This window comes from Schistocerca nitens, chromosome 11 (genome assembly GCF_023898315.1).
Source record: "Schistocerca nitens isolate TAMUIC-IGC-003100 chromosome 11, iqSchNite1.1, whole genome shotgun sequence".
Taxonomy (NCBI): domain Eukaryota; kingdom Metazoa; phylum Arthropoda; class Insecta; order Orthoptera; family Acrididae; genus Schistocerca; species Schistocerca nitens.
In genome coordinates this window covers 164,249,598-164,270,399 of record NC_064624.1, presented here as the reverse complement: position 1 = coordinate 164,270,399, position 20,802 = coordinate 164,249,598, and the positions used below count along the sequence as shown (strand labels likewise).

Sequence of the window (20,802 nt, the reverse complement as noted above, 5' to 3'; positions counted from 1 at the left end):
CATTTCGCACAAATCGCATCGACCACACGCAAAATCTTTTAAATTATCTTCCTCCGTGTAGTCCAACAACAAACCACCAAAATACGGTTGTAACTTGTAACTGAACAAAATATTCACTTTCGAAATTCCAATACAATTATAATAATAACAATCAGAATGCAATTATTGTAATTTTCTTTTTAAACATAAAGTCAAAGATAGCACTAATCATTGAACCTCCTTGGTGCTTATCGTTCACTAGCATTTTCGTGCATTGCTTAATTCACTTAATTATCCTTTTAGTAAATAATAAATATTAATGTTCTTATAACGCAAAAGATAAAAGAAATTATAAACAACACTCAGAATCGTATCCAGCGTGGGTACTATATTTAAAATGCCACAGTAGACTAAACAATCCAAAGTTATTATTTACAAACTCAATGAAACCTTTGACCCGAAAAGATCTATTTGTAAATAGATAGGCTTGTTTGCTTTCCTGACCGTGGTGGTGTTCGGTACCCTAGCGTTACTGATTTGAAAAAGGGGTTAAGTAGGTGGCAGTGCTCTGAATCACCGTTTCGTTAAAAGTTTACGTATCTGGGAATGGTATACTTGGAGGTGAAACTGTTCGTTTTGAGGGAGATACAGCCTCATGAGGAGTTCTTCTGGTCATTGAGGAAGAAGTTCGTCGAGAACGTAAAAAACAAAATAAAACACCTGCAGGAAGCGTTTTCATTAACTTACACACCCCGTGCTTTGTTTTGTAAGAAAGGATGGATCGGAAGATCATCGTTTACGAAAGTTTAGTAATATTGAGACAAAAATAATCCCTGATCCCTTTTCCCACTCGATGTACTTACCTGTTTTTTGTTTTTAAAGTATTTCAATAAGTGTGTAGTAGTTGAATCTAGAGCACTGTAATTATTTTGAATGCTGCAAGTAGGTTACACTTTTCCTATACATCGTTGTTTGTTGGTGGAATGATTATACGATTTTTAAATTTACATCGGGTGTATTTTTAATCTTCCGGTCTGGCGCTATGTACCTTCTTGATCTATAACAACTTGTTCTGCAAGGAAAAACAACAATACATTTCAAAGGTGGGTAAACACATCAATTATTAATGCTTGTTATCAGTTGAGTGGATAGATTATAGCATGTTGTATTTAACCTTCATAGTAACAGAAATTTAACTAGCAAGTCCTACCGTACTCTCATGAAAAGTAAATAAACAAGCAGGAAAGCCTGACTTCAAATTTTTCGACAGATGCCACGCATTTAGATCAATACTCTTGCTCAAAATGACCACTATCCCAAATCTTCATATATCTCTATCTGTCCTTAAAATTTCAAATCCTGAAATAATGCCCTTATGATTTATTTCAATTTTCTCTGTACATATTTGATATGCTGTATGTCTTTCCCCTGCACGCAATACATTTTCTGCAGAACACCGATATCCTGGAAACGAAGTATATCTGAAACAACAGAATATGCAAGAAAGAGATTTCTCTTCCTTGTGCTTTACTATTGATGTAAGCATTATGGATCAAATTGCAGTTGACAACATTTTTTCATTATGAAACTAGGATAAGCAAGCAAGTACTGGTAACAGAGATTAGTGGGAATACAAAGTGATGCTCTATGTGTGAAGTTCCTGTGTATCCAGATGATAATACACTGATGAGGCCCCAGCATGTTTTCCAAAAAGCTCAGTTCTCCCTGCTTTGCACTCAGAAATCTCTCTCACTGTGTTGACCTGCGGGCAAGTTTGGCAGCATACTGTGCCTTGCAGTTAAGGTGAAAATGTGTTGGCTCTACATAGGTATGCAACGAGAGTATCGTGTAAAGATGATGATGAAACATCTTGCAGAAGCCTGATCGGGGACATATGAATGTTACATATTTATGTAGATAACCCGGCTAAAGTTTACAATGGTAGAGACAGATGTTGGCAACACCTATGCGCATTTGATTTAGAGGAAATGTTTTCTTACTTTTGACAGTAAAAACTGATTGTTTATCTTCATCCATCCACCACCCTAGTACCATGCTTTACTTTTAAAAAAAATCAATAAATAAATAAAATTAAACATTGATTCACAGTTCGGCTGTTCAACTATCTTAGATTTCCCCGACAGCCCTTTGTAAAGTTTTACCGATAACGCTAATGGTATTTTTGATTAATAAAAAGATTTAATTCTGGCAGAACTCGGAATTTGCAATTACAATATTAGAAGTAGAATTAATTTCCATTGGACTGTGCTTCTGTGTCTAGGGATGAGAATATATAGTTTTATTCTTGGGCAAAAAATTTTGTAACAGGTTATGATGTGACATTGGGCAGACAGTTGAAAATCCCCTAATACATAAAAAAAAAAGTACTTCATAAGCCACTACATCTTAAATTTATCAGAATACTATGACTGAGGAAAGTAAATTCGAGATTACTTTCATTTTTGTATTAGAGTTGAACACGTAGCAAATTCCTTGAAAGAGTAATTCTAGACCAAATGGAATCTTTCTTCTGTACATACAACCTACTAAAGAACTCTGAAAAGGGTGACCCACAAGCAACAGTAGTAATGATTGTTTTTTAATATACTGCGAAATGCACTTGATAAAAGAAACAAAGTCATTGGAATTTTTCTAGATTTGTCTAAGGCCTTTGGTTCTGTGAGCACAGTATTAGTGCTAAATTTCCTAAGACAGATTACTAAACTGTGTTGCAAGACAGAAATATCTCATAATGAATAAACTAACACTGAACAAGGAAAAGACTGTTGTAATGTTGTTCATGTTAAATTATAACCAATCTCATACTGAATCACTGTCTACGTTTGAAACTTTCAGTAATCTTGAATGAGATTTTCACTCTGCAGCGGAGTGTGCACCGATATGAAACTTCCTGGCAGATTAAAACTGTGTGCCGGACCGAGACTCGAACTCGGGACCTTTGCCTTTCGCGGGCAAGTGCTCTACCAACTGAGCTACCCAAGCGCGACTCACGCCCCGTCCTCACAGATTTACTTCTGTCAGTACCTCGTCTCCTACCTTCCAAACTTTACAGAAGTTCTCCTGTGAACCTTGCAGAACTAGCACTCCTGAAAGAAAGGATATGGCGGAGACATGGCTTAGCCACAGCCTGAGGGATGTTTCCAGTATGAGGTTTTCACTCTGCAGCAGTGTGTGCACTGATGTGAAACTTCCTGGCAGATTAAAACTGTGTGCCGGACCGAGACTCGAACTCGGGACCTTTGCCTTTCGCGGGCAAGTGCTCTACCAACTGAGCTACCCATGCACGACTCACGCCCCGTCCTCACAGATTTACTTCTGCCAGTACCTCGTCTCCTACCTTCCAAACTTTACAGAAGTTCCTGAAAGAAAGTAGTGCTAGTTCTGCAAGGCTCGCAGGAGAGCTTCTGTAAAGTTTGGAAGGTAGGAGACGAGATACTGGCAGAAGTAAATCTGTGAGGATGGGGCGTGAGTCGTGCTTGGGTAGCTCAGTTGGTAGAGCACTTGCCTGTGAAAGGCAAAGGTCCCGAGTTCGAGTCTCGGTCCGGCATACAGTTTTAATCTGCCAGGAAGTTTCATTCGATAATCTTGTTTTTACACATTGTGATTGGTAGTCATCTTACATGGAAAGACCATGTCACCTACACTGTGAAAAGAGTAGTTGCAAAAGTTTCAAATATAACAACTCCTCAAACAAGTGCACTACAGATTATTTAAGCCACATGTGCAATATGGGATGGATATTTGGGGTATGGCACCCACAGTCTAGATGGAGAGGATGTTCAGGATTCAAAAGAAAGCAGTTGGTATTATCGCTAACATAAGGAAATGCCAGTTGTGTAGTGAATACTTCAAAAAATACAAATTTGCTGACTATGTATTCATTGTATATCTGTTGGACTATTATGCTGTGAAAGAGAAATGATGAACTAATCATGATGAATAGATAATGTAATTGTATAACAACAAAAACAATCAATTATTGACAAAAATCAAACAATGGAAAATCCAGGATGGAATGTAACAATATTCTGAGAAGAAAAGTTCCTACTTACCAAATAGCGGAGATGCTGAGTCGCAGATAGGCACAACAAAAAGATTTTCACACTTAAAGCTTTCGGCCAATGGCCTTTGTCAACAACAACAACAACAACAACACACACACACACACACACGACTGCAGTCTCAGGTAACACACACGTAAGACAGTTTGGAGCCAGTGGCTCCTTCTTCAGGCACAAGAGTTGAAGGGGAAGGAAGAAGGGTGAGGGAAAATTATTGGAGAGGTCTAGGAAAAGGGATATATTTCGGAAAAGTCGCCCAGAAGCATGGGTCAGGGGAGACATACCGTACAGGATGAGAAGGGAAGAGGATTTTCAGAATTCAAGAGAGAGCAGTTGACATTATTACTAACATATCCCTTCTTGTCCCGTATGGTAAGTCTCCCCTGAATCACAGTTCTGGGTGACTTTCCCAAAATCTTCCCCTTTTCCTAAACCACCTCCAGTATTTTTTCCTTCACCCTTCTTCCTCCTGCCTGAAGGAGGAGCCACTGGCTCCGAAATCAATTATAACCATCTTTTGTGTGTGTGTGTGTTCTGGTGCCACTTGGTGAGTAGATTTTTTTTTTATGTAGATAATGTAATTTGACAGATGAAAAAATCTACTTACCAATTGGCGACAGGAGAATGTACATATAAAAGGTATTACAATTTGCAAGCTACCGAAGCCAGGCACTCCTTCTTTTGGCAGAACAGCTGAAGGGCAAGGCCACCAGGTTCCACCGTGACAGTTCTAGAATCATTCAAAGGGAGTCTACACTCTGTATCGCAGAAGTACCCGGATCATGCTATATTAGTCGGAGGCGACTTCAACCTACCTAGTATAGGCTGGGATGTCTATGGATTCATTACAGGTGGTACAGACAAGCCGTCGTGTGAATTACTTTTGAACACATTATCCGAAAACTGCCTTGAGCAGCTAAATCGACAGCCAACGTGTAATGGAAATATTTTAGATCTGGTAGCCACGAACAGACCAGACCTCATCGACGGTGTCAGTGTTGAGACAGGGATTAGTGATCATGATCTTGTCATTACGACTATGGTTATGAAAGTTAAAAAGTCGGTCAAGAAGGCTAGCAGAGTATTCTTACTAGAAAGAGCAGATAAGCAGTTGTTAGCATCCCACTTAGTAAATTAATCGACTTCATTGACTTCCCTACGGTCGCAGGTTCGAATCCTGCCTCGGGCATGGATGTGTGTGATGTCCTTAGGTTAGTTAGGTTTAAGTAGTTCTAAGTTCTAGGGGACTGATGACCTCAGAAGTTAAGTCCCATAGTGCTCAGAGCCATTTGAACCATTGACTTCCAGTACGATGGACGTGGAAGAATTATGGGCAAATATTAAACACATTGTAAATCACGCATTGGAGAAGTATGTGCCAAAAAAGTGGGCTACGGACAGAAAAGACCCACCGTGGTTTAACAGCGCAATTCAGCGAATGCTCAGGAAGCAAAGACAGTTGCACTCGCGGTACAAGAAAGATCGGGAGAATGAGGACAGGCTAAAGTTAGTAGAGATTCGTGCTGCTGTAAAAAAAATGATGCGCGAAGCATACAACCACTACCACCGTCATACCTTAGCAAAAGATCTTGCTGAAAACGCAAGGAAATTCTGGTCTTATGTAAAATCGGTAAGTGGGTCAAAGGCTTCCGTCCAGTCACTCACTGATCAGTCTGGCCTGGCCACGGAAGACAGCAAAACGAAAGCTGAAATTTTAAATTTAGCATTTGAGAAATCTTTCACGCAGGAGGATCCTACATACATACCGCCGTTTGAGTCTCGTACAGATTCCCGTATGGAGGACATAGTGATAGACATCCCTGGGGTTGTGAAGCAGCTGAATGGGTTGAAAATAAATTAATCGCCAGGTCCTGATGGGATTCCCATTTGGTTTTACAGGGAGTACTCTACTACATTGGCTCCTTACTTAGCTTGCATTTATCGCAAATCTCTTGCCCAACGTAAAGTCTCGAGCGACTGGAAAAAAGCGCAGGTGACGCGTGTATATAAGAAGGGTAGAAGGACGGATCCTCAAAATTATAGACCAATATCCTTAACATCGGTTTGTTGCAGGATTCTCAAACATATTTTCAGTTTGAATATAATGAATTTCCTTGAGACAGAGAAGTTGCTGTCCATGCATCAGCACGGCTTTAGAAAGCATCGCTCCTGCAAAACACAACTCGCCATTTTTTCACATGATATCTTGCGAACCATGGATGAAGGGTATCAGACAGATGCCATATTCCTTGACTTCCGGAAAGTGTTTGACTCGGTGCCCCACTGCAGACTCCTAACTAAGGTACGAGTATATGGGATTGGTTCCCAAATATGTGAGTGGCTCGAAGACTTCTTAAGCAATAGAACCCAGTTTGTTGTCCTCGATGGTGAGTGTTCATCAGAGGTGAGGGTATCATCTGGAGTGCCCCAGGGAAGTGAGGTAGGTCTGCTGCTGTTTTCTATCTACATAAATGATCTTTTGGATAGGGTGGATAGCAATGTGCGGCTGTTTGCTGATGATGCTGTGTTGTACGGGAAGGTGTCATCGTTGAGTGACTGTAGGAGGATACAAGATGACATGGGCAGGATTTGTAATTGGTGTAAAGAATGGCAGCTATCTCTAAATATAGATAAATGTAAATTAAAACAGGTGAATAGGAAAAAGAATCCCATAATGTTTGAATACTCCATTAGTAGTGTAGCACTTGACACAGTCATGTCGATTAAATACAGGGTTATTACAAATGATTGAAGCGATTTCACAGCTCTACAATAACTTTATTATTTGAGATATTTTCACAATGCTTTGCACACACATACAAAAACTCAAAAAGTTTTTTTAGGCATTCACAAATGTTCGATATGTGCCCCTTTAGTGATTCGGCAGACATCAAGCCGTTTTTTTCGCAGAAGAAAAAGTGGCCGTAAACTTTAAACCGTGAGATTGCACAAAACACGTTAACTTTTGGTGAATTGCGAATTTGCTGCACGAATGCGTGAGGATTCTCTACCGCCCAGATTCGCACATTGTGTCTGTTCACTTCACCATTAAGAAAAAATGTTGCTTCATCACTGAAAACAAGTTTCGCACTGAACGCATCCTCTTCCATGAGCTGTTGCAACCGCGCCGAAAATTCCAAGCGTTTGACTTTGTCATCGCGTGTCAGGGCTTGTAGCAATTGTAAACGGTAAGGCTTCTGCTGTAGCCTTTTCCGTAAGATTTTCCAAACCGTCGGCTGTGGTACGTTTAGCTCCCGCTTGCTTTATTCGTCGACTTCTGCGGGCTACGCGTGAAACTTGCCTGCACACTTTCAACCGTTTCTTCGCTCACTGCAGGCCGACCCGTTGATTTCCATCGCCGAATGGAGTTAGCAGTTGGTGGATCTTTGTTGAACTTCGTCCTGAAGTGTCGTTGCACTGTTATGACTGACTGATGTGAGTGCATTTCAAGCACGACATACGCTTTCTCGGCTCCTGTCGCCATTTTGTCTCACTGCGCTCTCGAGCACTCTGGCGGCAGAAACCTGAAGTGCGGCTTCAGCCGAACAAAACTTTATGAGTTTTTCTACGTATCTGTAGTGTGTTGTGACCATATGTCAATGAATTAGCTACAGTGAATTTATGAAATCGCTTCAATCATTTGTAATAGCCCTGTATTTGGGCATAACATTGCAGAGCGATATGAAGTAGGATAAGCATGTAATGGCAGTTGTAGGGAAGGCGGATAGTCGTCTTCGGTTCATTGGTAGAATTTTGGGAAGATGTGGTTCATCTGTAAAGGAGACTGCTTATAAAACACTAATACGACCTATTCTTGAGTACTGCTCGAGCGTTTAGGATCCCTATCAGGTCAGATTGAGGGAGGACATAGAAGCAATTCAGAGGCGGGCTGCTAGATTTGTTACTGTAGGTTTGATCATTACGCGAGTGTTACGGAAATGCTTCAGGAACTCGGGTGGGAGTATCTAGAGGAAAGGAGGCGTTCTTTTCGTGAATCGCTACTGAGGAAATTTAGAGAACCAGCATTTGAGGCTGACTGCAGTACAATTTTACTGCCGCCAACTTACATTTCGTGGAAAGACCACAAAGATAAGATAAGGGAGATTAGGGCTCGTACAGAGGCATATAGGCAGTCATTTTTCACTTGCTCTATTTGGGAGTGGAACAGGGAGAGAAGATGCTAGTTGTGGTACGAGGTACCTTTCTGCCACGCACCGTATGGTGGATTGCGGAGTATGTATGTAGATGCAGATGTAGAGAGGTGAAGAAAAAGGACTGCCGAGGTTTAGGAAAACTGGTGGAGTTTGGAAAAGTCACCCAGGACCCCGGGTCGGGGGTAACTTACTGGACAAGATGAGAAGGGTAGACTGATTGTTGGGGACTGCACTGGACGTGATTTGAAAACCTGAGAGCTTAAAAGTGGAAGTGAAGGTAACATGCAAGACATAGAATACCACCTAAACATCGTACAAGAGTTAATTAGAGTGAAAAGCTAAATGCAGTGTACGTGAAAGAAGTGGGAGAGGGACTGTGAGAAATAGACAGGTCAGAAACGAAAGGTGTAGAAAACTCAAAGTGAGTGAAGAAAGGAACAGTTACTGTGAATAAATGCTGGGACTGAAGAAATTAATGTAACATAAAGGCAGGCGGGTGGTGAGAGTCAAGGACATGTAGCGCCAGTTTCCACCTGCAGAATTCTTAGAAACTGGCTGACGGAAAAATCCAAATGGCACATGGTGGAACAAGCACTGAGGTCACAACTGTCATGTGGTAGGACATGGTCTGTATACACCCTCTGCCTATACCCATTCATCCTGACTGATAACTTCCTGTAGTCAAGGTAATGTAAAAGACCAAACAGTGTTTTCTTAACTGTTGGTACATGATGTGTGTCGTTTCACAGGTGGGTCTCCCTTTGATAGTATATGTTTTGTCAGTTACAGGGCTGGTATACAGGTGGTGGTATGAGGATGCGTAGGCAAGTGGGGGCGGGGTCACAGGGGTAAGGAGAGGGGTGCAGAAGGAGCATATGGTCTGACAAGGAGATTGGGAAGGTGACGAAAAGTTATTATAGGTGTGGTGGGCAAAGTCTCGGAAAGAATGAACCTCATTTCAGGGCATAATTCTCGGAGGTCGTAGACTTGTCGAAGTAGCTGATTAATACATTCAAGACCATGGACTAACTTGTTTATTGGAGGGATCAGCAGCAGGTACCAGCATTGGATGTGATGGTCTGGGAAAATGTGATGGTCTGGGAAATCTGCTTTTGAACTAGGCTGGTGGTGTAATTATGTCCACTGGAGGCTGAGGAGAGAGTGGAGGTGTATTGCTGTAAATTGTCTGTGTCTGAACAAATACGGTGCCTCAGATGCATGGGAGGGGACATTTGACATAGAAAGGATGGGAACTGTCAAAATGTTAGTGGGTATAATGTGAACAGAAGTGTGGCTGACCTTTGTTGAGGATGAGATCAACTGCGAGGTAACTGGTCATGTGAAATTTAATTGGGAGAAGTATTTAGAAACTGTATTTAGAGATTCCTTTTCCTTCACCCCTCTTCGTCCCCTCCTGCCAGGAAAAGGAGGCACTGACTCTGAAAGCTTGCAGATTTTCTTAATGTTCATATGTGTGTTCTCCTGCTGTCATTTAGTGAGTAATAAAAGAACGCCGATTATGGTCCACATGAAGCTGGAAGACAGTTTATAATAAGTAGCCAATTAATGTAAAGCAACTCCAGATAAATGTCTTTAAGGCAAACTGAAACAGTTGTTAATTGAAAGATGTTTATACTTATTCACAGATTTCTGAGCTCCATTATTGACAATTGTACTTTAGTATACTGCAGTACATAAATGTGGTAAATGTTTATATAACGGTATAAAAAGTGCTATTGTATACAGTATATTCATGTACATGGCGTGATATTGTAAAAATACTAAAAAATGACAATTTCCAAAACTATCAAGTTACTATGAACAAATAAAGATTATTAAGGGAGGAGCAGCAGTGCTTTTTCAAAGTAATCCAGAGGTAATTATCATAATTTTTTATAGTTTTAGTGGATCAGTGCTAGTCATAGTCCGTTGTCAGAATACTTCACAGAAGTAGTTAGCACTGGTTGCTTCCGCCTACTGATGTATAATTTCACTAATTTGAAATCCCTGAAGGTGCTCCTCCTTGATGTTGACGAACACAGTATGGATTGGCTTCTGAGCAAACAGTCATCATAGTGTTACACAAGTTTCTACAATCAATAATTACTTGTATAGTCGCAATCCAAAGCAATGCGATCAAATTCACCTAGAGGCTACCATACATGGGGCAACATAAATAATAAACAATAAATATATTATGACAACTTAAAGTCAATCTCAATCTCTCTCTCTCTCTCTCTCTCTCTCTCTCTCTCTCTCTCTAATGACAGATAAAATAAAAAAATTAAATAAACTGCCAAGTCTCTCCAGGCAGATGGAGTTACCGTAACAGAAAATCTTGCCCCCTTCCATCTTGTGACAAAAAGTATCACTTCCTCCGCCCTGTAAATTAACTACAGTACCCTTCCGCACTTTACCTTTTGATGCAAATATTGTATCTGTCCGCTATCTGCCATTCCAAGTAGCGCTTGCAATGTCTTCCTCAATGCTGTTTTTAAACTCACTTTCTTTTTCTCTTCATGGTCCGCACTTGTCACCCACACTACTGCTGCTCATCGGACTAACTACATCTGCCCGCACTCCCCAGTGCTGTCAAAACACTTTTTGACTTCTTATTCTCTTAACTGGTTGTCTCTGCAGCTCCAATTAGCTACTTGGTTCCCAAGCCACCTCCTGCTGCTATGCTAGGTTCTCCCATGTGAATTTCCAATATATCAGTCAGCCAGAGACAACAGATATCACTTTAGAAAAATGGAGCAACACTTTTGTCAGTATAAAACACACACATGATTGATGTTCTTGGAGCCACTATTGTTCCATAATTACTCTGGCATCACAAAGCCTTCGTAGTAAGCATTACTTTGTGCAGGTCAACTTTACTGTTTGCTCTTGTACCTGATTACGTAGGCAAGCCTCCCTTCTGATTTTATTATAGTATTTTACTGCAAAATACACACCTCTTTCAGTGGGTACCATTACTCTCCCTGTGGCCAAAGTGCATCTGCTATGTGTAGCAACTTTACCCCATTGGGCAGGTAAGGAGGCAGCGTACTAAACCCTTGTTGGACCAGTATTTCAACACTTGAGTATTGCTCACCAGCCTGAGATCTGTACCAGATAGGATTGGTAGAGGAAATACAAAAGATCCAAAGAAGAATAGTATTTTCCTCCCAGGTTCATTTAATAAGTACACTAGTGTCAGAGAGATACTCATCTAACTCCGATAGTAGACACTAAAAGAGAGGTGTTGTGCATCACACTGTAGTTTACTGCTAAAACTCCGAAGGTGTGTTTTTCGCCAGCCGCTGTGGCAGAGAGTTTCTAGGCGCTCCAGTCCGGAACCGTGCTGCTGCTACAGTTGCAGGTTTGAATCCTGCCTCAGGCATGGATGTGTGTGACGTCCTTAGGTTGGTTAGGTTTAAGTAGTTCCAAGTCTAGGGGACTGATGACCTCAGATGTTAAGTCCCTTAGTGCTTAGAGCCATTTGAATTTGTATGTTTTCCTATGAGAGTCAACCAATATATCTCATCCTTCTATGTATATCTCGCTAAAAGAAAAGGGTTAAGTTTCAATGGAACACAAAGGACTCTCCACTACACACTATGATGTGGCTTGCGGAGTATGGATTTAGATGTAAGAATTCTTCCATCACTAACACTTTTATTCTAAACGTGCCTCTGTCAATTGTTCGTTATCATCTTTTGTTTTTTCTATGAATCTTTATTGACCCTTTGAATCCAGCTTGTAGACAACTTCTTTTGTCAAAGATACTTGAGTACCTGTTTGGTTAATGTGTTGTCATAAATTTCATGTAAATGGACAGATATGACGCTCCTTTTTCATATTTTACTTCTGGATACACTATGTGATCAAAAGTATCCAGACACCCCCAAAAACATACGTTTTTCGTATTAGGTGTATTGTGCTGCCACCTATTGCCAGGTACTCCATATCAGTGACTTCAGCGGTCATTATACATAGTGAGAGAGCAGAATGGGACACTCCGCGGAACTCACAGACTTTGAACGTGGTCAGGTGATTGGGTGTCACTTGTGTCATACATTTGTACGCAAGATTTCCACACTGCTAATCATCCCTAGGTCCACTGTTTCCAATGTGATAGTGAAGTGGAAATTTGAAGGGGCACGTACACTATAAAACCGTACAGGTTGACCTCGTCTGTTGACTGACAGAGACCGCCGACAGTTGAAGAGGCTCTTAATGTCTAATAGGCAGACATCAATCCAGACCGTCACACAGAAATTCCAAACTGCATCAGGATCCACTGCAAGTACTATGACAATTAGGCGGGAGGTGGGAAAACTTGGATTTCATGGTCGAGCGGCTGCTCATAAGCCACACATCACGCTGGTAAATGCCAAATGATGCATTGCTTGGTGTAAGAAGTGTAAACATTGGACGATTGATCTGTGGAAAAATATTGTGTGGAATGACGAATCACAGTACACAATGTGGTGAAGTGGTGGCAGGGTGTGGGATTGTGAATGGCCGGTGAATGTCATCTGCCAGCGTGTGTAGTGCCAACAGTAAAATTCAGGTGTTATGGTATGGTTGTGTTTTTTCATTGAAGGGCATTTGCACCACTTGTTTTGTGTGGCACTATCACAGCACAGGCCTACATTGATGTTTTAAGCACCTTGCTTCCCACTGTTGAAGAGCAATTTGGGGATTGTGATTGCGTCTTTCAACACGATCGAGCACCTGTTCATAATGCATGGCCTGTGGTGAAGTGGTTGCATGATGATAACATCCCTGTAATGGACTGGCCTGCACAGAGCCCTGACCTGAATCTAGAACACCTTTGGGATGTTTTGGAATGCCGACTTTGTGCCAGGCATCATCAACCGACATCGATATCTCTCCTCAGTGAAGTCTAAGGATGAGCCAACAGCATATTGAATTCCAGTATTACTGATGGAGGCCGCCAGCAACTTGTAAGTCATTTTCAGCCAGGTGTCCAGATACTTTTGATCACATAATGTACATTCCAACATTGTGTCCTCATTTCCAGGAGCCAGTTTTGTTTAGTGGATCCAGTATTTTCCTTATAATTCTTCTCTCCACTGTTTCTAGATTATCGAACTTGTAATTCAGTATCAGGCAGTATCAGGAATATAGCTGCTGTGGTTTCAACAGTGTATTTTCATGCTTTACTTAATCTTGTTAAATAAGCATTCCTCACCAAATTGTCTTGTGGAGCATTCCTCTTTAGAACATTTTTAAAAAACAATTCTTGGATTAATTTTTCCCAAATATTTGATTTCTTTTTCCTTTTCTAATTTGATCAATGTTTGTTACTAAACATTTTGGAGACAGTTTACATGCAACTATGTGCTTTCTCACCAGTCATTACTGTATTATTACTCAGCGCATGTATTTATTTTTCATTTACTCCATTTGACATGATTCATGGTTGAATAGTAATGTCACCATGTCATTGTGGGATAAAAAAATAAATACATAAATAGATTTTATTTCTTTTAGATAAAATTATGGTAAAACCCTTTTAATTGTGGCTGGTTTCAGACATACATGTTAATATTCAGAAACTACAGTGACAAAAGGAGAAAAGAAATCATTACATTACCTGTTAATGGAATTGACAAAAAATTTCTAAAAAGTAGGGTTTTAAGGTAGACATTTTCACTATTTTCTCTATTGTTCCTGAAGATGGACAATGTATGGCACAAACCACTCACAACTGAAAATATATATGTTATTACTGTGGGCTCTAAAACAAATGAAAAGGATGGTTAGTATACATACACATGCATAAGGTGGTAGTATGTACAAATAAATAACTTGTAAATTATTAAGTCTGTATCACTGTGAACAATGTGGAACAAGTGGCAATTGATCTCCTAAAAGCAGTGTGCAGATAGGATGTGCACATGAGGTGATATATACCATGATTTGTTTCCCATAATGAATTTTTCTCTTTCAGGCAATATATCTGCAGGTTCCCCTGGACATAATAGAGAAAATGAAAATCAGTTTTGACTCTGATTCTGGAAGAAGCCAGACAGGAAGCTGCCCTGTGGTCACTGCTAATTGAATCAGCCGGTTGCAAATACAGCAGCAAAATGGCATTTCTGCAATGGACATAATGTGAGTAGAAAACCATTCTTAAAATATATCGTAATTTGAGGCATACAAACCTCTGTTCAGAAAGTAATGAGATGAAACTGAAAGAGAAAATGACAACCTACAACCAGTCTGAAAGTCGCCTTGTGGTGTGTAGTGAAGGGTATCTCTGGTACCACTCTTAATTCCACCATTCCCTGTCCCGTTCACAGATCGTTCATGGGAAGGACGACTGTTGAGCTCCAGTTTTCTCGGTTATTGTTCTGGAAGGTTTATCTTGAAATGTGCGCTCTCAGAATTTTAACAGCAAACCTTTCTGTAATGTATAGCGCCTCTATTGTGGCATCTGCCACTGGGGTTTGAAGAGCATCAGTGTAATACTTCGCTGTCTAATAAATGAACCTCTGACAAATCATGCTGCCCTGCTTTGAAAATTCTCTACTTTTCCTTTGATATTATCTATGTAGGATCCCAAACTGATGGGCAGTATTCAAGAATCACACAAATAAAAGTTCTGTAACCTCGTCTTTGCAGATGAATTATGATTTTTAAGAATTCTTGCAGTAAATTCCAATCTGGCATCCACTTTGTTGTTGTTGCTGTATGTTTGTTTGGAGTGCTCAGCATCACGGTCATTGGTGCCCTTACAAATACCACAGGAGACGAGTAGGGTTAAAACATATAAAATAGAGATGTGCTAATGAGTTACATAAGATCAGACTTGCTCTCATGCACTCATCATCACATTAGCACACACGGTCGCTGCTAACAGTACAAAATTGAAAATCAGTACATAAGGACCATTACAATATATTTACTAGACCAGAAATACCATGGAGAAGCAAGTCAAGAACAAATGGTCACCAGTTAATTAATAAATTGATATTCAAACTTTTTGATTGTTACATTTTTTGGACATCTTTTGTCAATTGTGTAATCAAAAAGGGATAGTTTGTTCTATTCACTCATGTTTACCTTCCTTCCAATTAAAATATTTGTGGATGTTGTTGTTGTCTTCAGTCCTAAGACTGGTTTGATGCAGCTCTCCATGCTACTCTATCCTGTGCAAGCCTCTTCATCTCCCAGTACCTACTGCAACCTACATCCTTCTGAATCTGCTTAGTGTATTAGTCTCTTGGATATTACCAAGATATCATTTTGACAACTCATGGTTGGAAAATACTCACAAGAATCCTTTACAGAATAATTGAAAAAAACTGGTAGAAGCTGACCTCAATGAAGATCAGTTTTGATTCTAGAGAAATGTAGGAACATGTGAGGCAATACAACTTATCTTAGAAACATGTTAAGCAAAGGGAAACCTATGTTTATAGCATTTGCAGACTTAGAGAAAGCTTTTGACAGTGGTGACTGGAATGCTCTCTTTGAAATTCTGAGGATAGCAGAGATAAAATAGTGAGCAAAATGCTATTTACCACTTGTACAGAAACCAGATGGCAATTAGATGAGTGAAGGTGCGTGAAAGGGAAGCAGTGGTTGAGAGGGGCGGGCATGAGACAGGGTTGCAGCATATCGCCGATGTTATTCAATGTTTACACTGATAAAGCAGTAGAGGGAACAAAAGAAAAATTTGGAGTAGGAATCAAATTTCAGGTTTGCTGATGATGATGTAATTCTTTCAGAGGCAGCAAAACACTTGGGAGATCAGTTGAAATGAATGGACAGTGTCTTGAAAGGATATATGATGAACATCAACAAAAGCAAAACAAGGACAATGGAATGTAGTTGAATTAAGTCAGGTGTTGCTGAGAGAATTAGATTAGGATACAAGGCACTTAAAGTAGTAGATGAGTTTTGCTGTATGGTCAACAAAATAACTAATGAGGGCTCAATTGTAAAGTATATAAAATGTAGAATGTAAATGGCAAGAAATGCATTTCTGAAGAAGAGAAATTTGTTAGCATCATATACATAGTATTAGGAAGTCTTCTCTGAAGATATTTGTATGTGGTGTAGCCATGTATGCAAGTGTATCATGGACAATAAACAGTTTAGACAAGAAGAGAATAGAAGCTTTTGAAATGTGGTCCTACAGAAGAATGCTGAAGATTAGATGGGTAGATCACATAACTAATGACATGATACTAAATAGAAATGGGGAGAAAAGAACTTTGTGGCACAAACTAACTAGAAGGAGTGATCAGCTGATAAGACACATTCTGTAACATCAAGGAATCACCTAGTTAATATTTGGAGATAAAAATTGTAGAGAGAGCCCAAGAGAGGAATACAGTAAGCAGATTGAGAAGGATGTAAGTTGCAGTAGTTATTTAGAGGTTAAGAGGCTTGCACAAGGTAGAGGAGCATCAAACCAGTCATTGGACTGAAGACCACAACAACATAACTGTTTGTCCCAAAACTGCAAGCAGAATGTCCATCCCCATGCATTGCGCCCACCCTTAACCATGTGTTTCTCCCAGGTGGCCCACCAATACCTCTGCATGAAGTATGGTGGTCAGTTTGTCTTCTCCAGTGTTACATTGAGATTTTCAATGTCTGCATCCTTGAAACAATGTTTGTTTTTGCAAACAGATGATGTGTGTGTTTGAAGTACTGTGTTACGTAACTGGTAATCTGGTAGCATTAGTGTGGCATTTCTATTCACCCATCCGTCCTGTGCCCTCTTACATCATCATTCACAGATCAGGTTCAAGGACGAGCTGCTATCTGCAGATATGCTGTCCAGTTGCCCGATTTAGCAGACCCGTGGTATCACACCACGCAGTTCAGTAGCTGGAACATTGCATAGCGAGTGGACTAACTTGTGCCTCAAAACTCTAAGGTTAGGTTTTTCCTTTCAATAATATACTATGAATCCCAAGAAGGAATGCTACTCCTTTCTTCACTCCAGTTTAGTTTTCTACATCTTTTGTTTTCTGACTTGTCTGTTTTTTGCGATCCTCCTTCCTTCCTGTGTTTCATACAATGAACTTAGCTTTTCACTCTTATTAACTCATGCACGACGTCTTAGTAGTAATCTCTGTGTTGCGTATTACCCTGTCTTCCACCTTTAAGCTCTCAGGTTTTCAAATCTCGACCGGTGCAGTCTCCAACAATCAGTCGTTCCTTCTCCTACTGTCTGGTAAGTCTCCCCTGACCTGGGTTTCTGGATGACTTTCCTGAACTGTACCTGTTTCCGTAAACCGATCCAGTCCTTTTCCTTCACCCCACTTCCTTACCCTTCAACTGCTTTTTGTGTGTGTGTGTGTGTGTGTGTGTGTGTGTGTGTGTGTGTGTGTTCACCTGCTGCTACTTGGTGAGCAGATTTTTTTATCTATTCATTTACATTATAGTATCAATAATTGGTTATTTTTGTTGTTTAATTGATGTCAAGGATATAAGACGATAGTTTTGTGGATGTGCCTTTTTCCAAAATCTGGACACGGTTTTTTGTTTGAGGGATCTAAGAAAGGTTATACTTACAAGGGAACCTCCCCATGGCACCCCCCTCAAATTTCGTTATAAGTTGGCACAGTGGATAGGCCTTGAAAAACTGAACACAGATCAATTGAGAAAACAGGAAGAAGTTGTGTGGAACTGTGAAAAAATAAGCTAAATATACAAACTGAGTAGTTCATGGGAAGATAGGCAACATCATGAACACTGGGACCGCAGGAGCGCCGTGGTCTCGTGGTAACGTGAGCAGCTGCGGAACAAAAGGTCCTTGGTTCAAATCTTCCATAGAGTGAAAATTTTAATTTTTTATTTTCAGTTTATGTGACAAACTCTTATGTTTTCATCACTTTTTTGGGAGGGATTATCACATCCACAAGAAAACCTAAATCGGGCAAGGTAGAAGAATGTTTTTACCCATTCGCCAAGTGTGCAAGTTAGGTGGGTCGACAACATATTCCTGTCATGTGACGCACATGCCGTCACCAGTGTCGTATAGAATATATCAGACGTGTTTTCCTGTGGAGGAATCGGTTGACCTATGAACTTGTGATCAAATATTTTCGGTTCCGATTGGAGAGGCACGTCCTTTCGTCTACTAATCGCACGGTTTTGCGATGCGGTCGCAAAACACAGACACTAAACTTATTACAGTGAACAGAGACACCAATGAACGAACGGACAGATCATAACTTTGCGAAAATAAAGAAAGTAAACTTTTCACTCGAGGGAAGGCTTGAACCAAGGACCTCTAGTTCCGCAGCTGCTCAAGCTAACCACGGGACCATGGAGCTCCTTAGCTCACACTCTTCTTGATGTTGCCTACGTGGTCCATGGTCTACTCAGTTTGTATATTTTGCTTATTTTTTTCATAGTTCCACACAACTTCTTCCTGTTTTCTCAATTGATCTGTGTTCAGTTTTTCAAGGTCTATCCACTGTGCCAAGTTCTAACTAAATCTGACGGGGGTGCGATGGGGAGGTTCCCTTGTCAGCACCACTGACACTCATACTTATTTCATTCATCTTTTCAGTGGTATGAGGAATAAACTGGGACAATTCTTCTTGGTTTTCCTTTGTAAAGGAACATTTGAAAACAGAATTAATCATTTCAACTTGTGCTTTGCTACCCTCAATTTCACGTCCTGTCTCATTTGCAAGGGACTGGACTCTTAACTTTCATGCCACTAACAGCCTTTACGTATGACCAGAATTTCTTTGGGTTCTGTGTAAGATCACATGAGAATATTCTGCTACGGTAGTCATTGATGGCGTCAGCCATTGCTCTCTTGACAGCCAAACACGTTTCATCTATAGTCCTACACTTTGTTTTACACCTATTATGCAGTAATCTGTTTCTTTAGAAATTTCTTTACAGTGACTATATACCATGGAGATTCCCTCAATATGCTCTTGCCCTGTGCTGAACATTTCAAGTTCCTCATTGAGGTATGAGACTACTGATTTTTTATCTAGTTTACTGAACATGTATATCTTTGTTTGTTTTAGTTGTCCTTTGTACTTTGGTAATCATTGTTGCCACAACCATGTCGTGGTCACTGATACCAATTTCCATGTGGACATCCTCTAAGAGGTCAGGTATATTTGTCGCCATTAGATCAGTATATTTCTATCGTGAGTGGGGTCCCTGACTATCTGTTCTAGGTAGTTTTCAGAGAAGGCATTTAGTAAAGCTTCACAGGATGTCTTATCACGCCGACCACTAACAAAACTCCTATTTTCCACTTGATTTTTGGATGATTACTGTCTGATTGGGGAGATTATGTTCGAGTGAACTGAAGTTTTCTCTAAAGTGTACGGTTACATCAGGAGATAAGTCTGGTGTGTAACAGAAGGATCCAGTTATCATTTTATATCCACCCCTGATACCGAGTCTTGTCCAAACAATCTCACATGTGGCCTCAATTTCTATCTCGGTGGATTTGAACTTCTTGTTTACCACAACAAATACACCACCTCCATTTCCCATTTGCCTGTCCTTTCCGTATACACTTAAATTTTCTCAAAAAACCTCACTGCTATCAATTTAAAGTTTGAACCAGCTTCCTGTACCTAGTATTATCTGAGTTTCACTGCTTTTCAGGAGTGCTTCAAACTCTGACATTTTGTTGGGAATGCTTCAGCAGTTAACCATTAGATTTTTAATACTCTCAGTTGTGAGAGGCATTTCTTTTGATCTTACACTGATACTTCTCAGTGTCATACAGCTGTTGTTATCTGGATTGGATGGACAGTCGCCTAATCTAAAAAATCTTTGTGGGCACCCCACACACTGTCAGCTACCTGAGTAGCAGCCTCTGATGTGTAGTGCAGACCTGACCTATTAAGGGGGACCCTACAATTCTCAACTCTGTTGTTGAATTGTGTATTAGAAACTGTAAAAACTGAATCTTGCTGTGATTTAGCATTGATTTGTTTCCTACAAGTTCACTACTTGAAAGATTGCATGTTTTACACTCAGTATCCTTCACTACCAAGCTAGTGACATAAGCAAACAAAAATATTTTGGAATCACCTGTCATATTAGGAGGCTTATAATTTATATAGGAGGCACTGACAATGATGAGGGCACAAAGAACAGAAACAAAGTTTTAAGAAAAATAGATGTTTGTAATAATCAAATTAATCAGACATACCACTACTATAAGAGGTCTGAATTCTTTTTTAACCAAGTCTGCACATCCTATACTGACTAGGAAAAAGATAATGTACCCACTATATGTTATGAAATATTACTTAATATTTAAGATTATATTTATTGTTAATGTTAGTTCACTAAATTTCCATTTGTAAGCTAGTAACAAAAGCATCTTTTGCATTTGTAGAGTTTGTAATTAATGTGAAACCTGAATCAGAACGTAAAGAACAGATAGTAAACACACACACACACACACACACACACACACACACACTTATGACCTATTACAACAGTTAATGATACTCGTCATCATCATTTTCATTTCATTAAGGACATTCTGGTCCATGAGGTTCAGCAACTGTTGTTGTTGTTGTTGTTGTTGTGGTCTTCAGTCCAGAGACTGGTTTAAT

The 20,802-nt window shown here is 40.1% G+C and overlaps 1 protein-coding gene and 1 non-coding gene across 4 annotated transcripts in view; both read left to right on the top strand.

Moving 5' to 3' along the window:
• The first annotated feature begins 463 nt into the window (after positions 1–463).
• Positions 464–20,802, top strand: part of LOC126213029 (uncharacterized) — an 89,094-nt gene continuing 68,755 nt past the window's right edge. The window contains exons 1-2 of one of the 3 annotated variants that reach the window (XM_049940598.1): positions 464–1,082; positions 14,181–14,344. The gene's annotated coding sequence lies outside the window, so the exon portion shown is untranslated. Of the gene's footprint in view, positions 1,083–14,180; positions 14,345–17,007; positions 17,124–17,251; positions 17,424–20,802 lie in introns of those variants that run through there. The other 2 variants (XM_049940597.1, XM_049940599.1) reach the window with 2 other exon arrangements.
• Positions 3,474–3,548, top strand: Trnas-uga (transfer RNA serine (anticodon UGA)). The gene has a single exon. It is a non-coding gene; the product is annotated as a tRNA-Ser (tRNA).